We start from the raw sequence: 6,682 nt of genomic DNA, 5'->3' as shown, positions 1-6,682 counted from the left end.
GAAGCTTTGCAGAGTCGGGAGAGATTCTAGCCATCTTCTAGAGGATGCAGATGGCAGCAGACAGGTGAAAGCCATGGCTACCTGGGAGTACATAGATTAATAGCATAGGTTAATTTAAACATAAGAACTAGTTAGAAATACGCCTAAACTATAGGCCGAATAGTTTGCATTAAAATCAATTCCCTGAGTGATTATTTAGAAGGGACTGTTTGACAGGGTGGGACAGAGAAACCTCCAAGTACATATGACACACAACTTGTGACTAAAATTTCCATATAAAACCAAACCAGGCTTAAAACACACACACACACACACACAAATGGAGTCAAACATAGCTTCTTGGTAACAATAACCCCCCTTTTTTTTTCTGCAAGCTGTTTATTTGTGGCTAACAGAGGTGTGGATCATTTAAAAAAAATGACTTCCTGGCTTGTTATGACAGCATTGAAGACTTTTGGGAGACCCTGCTATGGAGTATTTGTTTGTAGTTTTTGGACTATTGGCTGCATGCTACTTCATGGCAGCATAAGCCCACTGATTCCCAGAGTTGTGTGGTGAGTGTGGCTCTTGTTGGTTCCTCTGCCATGAGACTAGTTGCTCAGAGATTCAAGAGGAAAGGGCCAACTGTTACATGCTAGATCCATTCACTAAGATAAGCAATTTAGACGGCTAACATAGCAGTTTTAAGAGCCATTTCATGAAATTAAAAAAAAAAAAGAAAATTATATAGATACACAAAAAAAGACAAATTCAGACAAAAAGACATCTAAATGGGTCATTGTGTTTCAAAACTGTACATAGGCTTGGGGGAAAGAGGAAATATGATAGAAGCAGTCATAGATTAAATGAATAATTTAAAGATAATAAAATAATATCCTTAAAAAGAAATAGATTAATAAAAATTTATAATTAAACATGTAAAGATGGAAAATACACAGAGTCCTGATTATATATACTATTGTGTTTTCTTTGTATTTTTGACAGTTAATGAGCTAACTGCTGAAAAACATTTAATTGTTAAAGCTATTAAGTTAAACCAACACATATATTTGATAAAGGTAACTTTGGGAAGGAAATGTTTTACTTTTGTTTCCACAGGAAATATGAGGCTGTGGGTTCTTTCATATTAATATGGTATGTTTGAGGAAGACCTTTGAAAATCCCTGATGGGAATGGATGTCCTAGAAGATCCAATGTGTCAGCATACCTACATTGCAGTTTCCTCAGGGTTATACATCAAGAATAGTTTCAAGGCGTCTGTCACAAAATACTTGTCAGGACTTGCACATAATTCTAAATATTCTCAGGGTCCAATCAACAATAAGTAGTCTAGAGAGCTATGCTCAAATTCCCAACATATTATTTACAATTGGTTTTTTTTTATTTAAAAGGGTTTTAAATCACAGTAAATCTCTTTTTTAAAAAAGGGAGATATAATATAGAAATAGAATAAAAGGGCAGATTATTTATTTAATCTACTTTAAATAAAAACAATTGTTAACCTCAGAATATTTTTATATTTGTGCAAATTTTAGGTCTTTGATATAAATTTAAGTTTAGTATTGTTATACTGTATGTATAAATTTTTACTCTTGTTTAAGGTATTGTGTTTTCATAGCTCAATAAAAATGTAAGATATATTTAAAAATAAAATTTACAAAAATAGTTAGTCATCGTTGATAGTAAAACTCGTAGCAGGCTAGTTATGTTTTCTAGATATGCAAAGGCAAATTTCAGATAGATATTCTTCAGACATTTAAAAGACTTCCAGAATATTTTCTTTAAAATATTTTAATAACTTAAGCTTATCATGGCAGTGAAACATGTCTGCTCCTTGCAGCAACATTGTATTATAGAAAAGGTTATGGGCATTAAAGAAGCTCGGTATAAAGTTTATTTTCTTGATGGAAAAATATAGCCCTATGGGCAAAGCAACTGTCTTTGCTTCATTTCTGGCAGTTACTGTTCAAATTTGACCAGCAGGACACCAGAAAGGTGACTGCTTATTTTGCCAAGACAAGCTTGAACAGTCCTTAAAAATTCTATTCTTCACAGGAAAGTCTGTCAGAATTGCTAGGCCTGTATTCCAAAGATAGATGCCCCAACAATAAAGAGAAATCTTCATGACTATCCAGGTAGACAGCTGTTTCTGTCCTTTTTTACATTTTTTAAAGTGACTTCCCTACACTTTCTGCTTACCCAGGTAAAAATATTATTTCCTTCTCTCATGTTTATTGGAGTTAAAGACTAGATAGTTAAATATAGTTTTTCTTAATTATAATAAAAAGGTAAATTATATATAATATTTTAGCTTATAAAGGGGGGATAAATAATTAAGTATCTTCTTTAATTTTACCAAATGTAAATAGACTAAATATTTTAACTGTAATTCTTACTCGGCAATTGTTTTAATGTCTTTAATTTTACTATGTAAAAGTTGAAAGTTGAAAGCTTCCTTTTTAATTAGACAGAAAGGTGGGCATGCTATGGGATAACCCTTCTGTATGCTGTGAATATATGTTGCTCTCATTGGTTGAAAATAAAAGATGCTTTGGCCTGTAGCAAGGCAGAATATAGATAAGCAAGAAAGCCAAACTGAAGGTGGGGAGAAAGATAAAGTCTGGTAGCTGCTAATCAGCACCTAGAGGAACAAGAAGCCAACAAACATGTGAAAACAATGGTAACATGGCAATACATAAAATAATAGAAATGGGTTCTTTTAAATGTAAGAGCTAGTTAGTAACAAGCCTGAAGTATAGGCCAAAAAGTTTGCAGTTAATATTAATCTTCTGAGTGATTATTTAGAAGAGTTTTTGTGATGGAGTAGTACAGAGAAAACTTTGTTTACAAAACTTAGTGATGATATATAATTCTATTACTTTTTTACCTTGGGGGACTTTCAGAAGTCTCATATACTATTCTTCTTTCTTGGTCAAGTGAGAGAATGTCATTTGTTCAATTTTCTGTGACTGAAATAACAAATTTATATATTTTTAAAGAATGGTCTGTCTGGGTTACTTCACTCAAAGTAATGTTTTCTACCTACATCCATTTTCCTGAAAAATTCAAGATGTTATTTTTTCTGCAGTGTAGTATTCCTTTGTTTAAATGTATCAGATTTTCCTTATCCATTCTTTTATTGAGGGACATTTAGGTTGTTTACAGGTTTTGGTGATGACAAACAATGTTGTTGTGAACATAAATGAGCACATGCCCTAGTGGCACAATTAAGCATCTTTTGGATATATACCCAAAAGTGGTATTGCTGGGTCTTGAGGAAGGTTGTTTCCTAACTTTCTGAGACATAATGAAAAGCAAGAAATTACTCCTAAAATTATTTTTCTAGTTTTTATATATATTATTTTACATATGAATCCCCTCCAATACTACCCCATCTCACACACATACACACACATCCTATAAATAAAAATGATTATTAAATAATCATTTGGTGAAAATGTAAAGAATGTTCTTTCCTGGTTAGATTTCAATACATAAACAATGACATTTATTTCACGACCATAACATAATGTCTTGACACTCAATGTACAAAAATGTATATACTCAAATGAAAAAATGTTCACTAAAATATCATGATAAAAATGATGGTGAATGAGAAAATAAGTTCTTCCAAAATTATGTGATGGATCATTGGTTATGATGCCTATGGTGCTTTTCTTGCTTTCATTATAACTGTAGATATTTTCCCCTGGTTATTATTTGGTTCACTAAGCAAAACTTAAAAAAATATAATGTTAAACAAATAAAGATAATAATTATTGGCCCACAGTATGCTAATAACAAATATTCAGTTTCTATTCATATCAAGACTGACTGTAAAACAAACAGTTCTGACTCTTAGAACTTTCTTCTGCATTGCATATTTACACTTACCCATAATGTGAAGAAAGTAAAGTTTTCTTAGACAAAACTAGATAAAGTCTTTTCCCAACGGACTCTAATTCTATTGCCTTGTATCTCTCATTGCAACCCTTTTAAATTTCCCGGCAGCTCTTTTCCCCTGTGCCATGCTCAATTTCATTGAATGCATTTATTTTGGATTAGGGCATAATAGCATAATACAACATGACTGATGCAAGTGAACATGATTCATTACTCCATTTCACATCAGTCTAGAAAAATTTGATCAGATGTGGTTAGAAAACTGTTTATCAAGTGATAGCTTTCACTGATATTTTACTTTGAATAGGTACAAAGCTCCAGTAAATAACTTCAATATCTATATAGAAATATGTTGTGGAAAAGTTCTCTGCTGAAACACTTTTTATATTTATTCATGTGTTTTATGATCTTACAGAAGCAGCTTATCATTTTAAAGATGCAAAGGAGTTATGGACTAAAGATAAAATACTCAAATTGTGTCCTGTGCTTGTAGGTATGATTTTGGATATACAATTAATGCACAAAGTTAATTAAAGGATATTATCTTAAATAATTTCAAAATGTAATTTGCCTTCGTTTTCTTGGAATAGCATATATAAGCATATATTAGATACTGAAATGGTCTAGATATTAATTGAGAATATTCTCCTAGGCAACAACTGAAATGTTATCCTTTTTACATATAACACAAAGATTTATGTGTTGATGACTTTGTAACCAATGTAGCAATACTCATAAATGAAGTGATTGATTGTAGATCTGATTTCATAAATGCATTAAACTATTGATCTACATATTATATTTTGGAATTTTGAAGATAAGGAAAATGGGAAAAGATTTACAGTTGTGGATCATTCTAATGGAATATGTGACCTTTGGGAATATATCACATCAAAATCCCCAGCCTTAGTTAAAGGAGGCTGCTTGTTGGTTCCTGGCTCCTCAGCCCTGAAATAATCACACAGAAACTGTATTAATTGAATCACTGCTTGACCCATTAGCTCTAGATTCTTATTGACTAACCCTTACATATGAATTTTACCAATTTTTATTAATCTGTGTATCTCCACGTGACTGTGGCTTACTGGCTAAAGTTCCATCTGGCTCCAGTATGGCTACATGGCTTCTCAACTCTGATCTTCTTTCCCCCAGCATTCAGTTCCATCTTCCCAACCTACCTAAGTTTTGCCCTGCTATATGTCCAAAGCAGTTTCTTTATTCATTAATACTAATCACAGCATACAGAGGGTAATCCCACATCAAGCATTTCTCTCTCTTTTTTACTCTCTCTCTCTCAATTTATCTCCCCCTTTCGCTCATTTTTCCTCTCTTTTCTGTCTCTTTGTGTTCCTCATTCCTCCACTCTTTCTCTTCTTCCCTAGTTCTTTTTTTTTTTCTTCCTGGCTGCTAAGAGACAAAGAGTCACTCTCAATCATAAACTCCCATCATGGTGTTCTGACTAGAACAAAGTTCAGAAAAAATGATACCAAGTAACTATAGACAGAGACATCTGAACTTGTGAATGAAAAGGAATCTTTCTCATTATAAGTTGATTTGTTATTTTATCACAGCTATGGAAAAATTAATAACATACATATATATATATATATATAAATGATTGTAAATTCAACATGAATGGTCTGATAGGGAAAATATGAACATATCTGCATACTTTGTATTGAGAACAAACATATTCTATTTATAAGAGTCACCATTATTGCCATGAATATTTTCTGTTTAATATATTTTAGAACTTTCATTCTGCTATATTATTCATTTGAAACATACATCTCTAAGTGCAGTGTAGATTATTGAAATATAATACAAGAAACGTTAGTAAAAATAAAGGTATGTAATCCTTGGTAAACTTTGTAAAGTTGCAATTGCTTGTTTAAAAAATAAAATGAGATTGAAGTAGCTGGCTTAAAAGTTCTTTGAAAACAGTATAGATTGGGTTATTATTTCATTCAAACCAGAATGAATGTTATAAATCCTATGATTTATCTATTGGACTGCCTTTCAATATCAACATTTCAAAAGTAGATATACACATTTGGCTCACAGTGTGAGTCAAAGTAATATTCTGTTTCTTTATTTTTATTTGTTGTGCAAAAAGAAACTTACATCTTTCAAAATTTCTGAATTCTTGTATCACTTCTAACAAATTTAAAAATAAAGTTGTAGTGAATGCCATAAGCAAGTAAATAAAGAAAAGATCTGAATGATATGTTTGCTATGTTTTACCTATCTTTACCATATCTCTAGTTATTTCCTAACCATACTGTGATTATAGCCTATTAAATATAGAAAGAATAGGGCAAGTACTTCTTAAAATATTAACCCATTTTACTCAGAGAAGAAAAAATTGCCACAGGAAATGAATGATGGATTAGCTTATTACAACAGTATGCACAGCTACCCAGCACTTAATAATAAGACACAGTTCCTCATCAAGAGAATAAATGTGTCATTAATACAAATTACCTACATTATTCTATAAATTCTAGACCTTAGATTTTGTGAAAGTCTGAAGACATAAAAGAAAATTTATACAGATGACTAAGGATGTTGAACATTTCCTTAGGTGTCTTTCAGTCATTTTAGATTCCTCTGTTCAGAGTTCTCTGTTTAGGTCTGTACTCAATTTTTTATTGGATTATGTGTTCTTTTGATGACAAATTTCTTGAGTTCTTTGTATATTTTGGAGATCAGACCTCTGTCTGATGTGGGGTTAGTGAAAATCTTTTCCCATCCTATAGGCAGTTGTTTTTTCTTCTTG

Source organism: Alexandromys fortis, unplaced genomic scaffold (assembly GCF_014885135.2).
Source record: "Alexandromys fortis isolate MF-2015 unplaced genomic scaffold, M_Fortis_MF-2015_v1.1 scaffold_114, whole genome shotgun sequence".
NCBI classification, from domain to species: domain Eukaryota; kingdom Metazoa; phylum Chordata; class Mammalia; order Rodentia; family Cricetidae; genus Alexandromys; species Alexandromys fortis.
Note: the sequence above shows the minus strand (reverse complement) of the source record.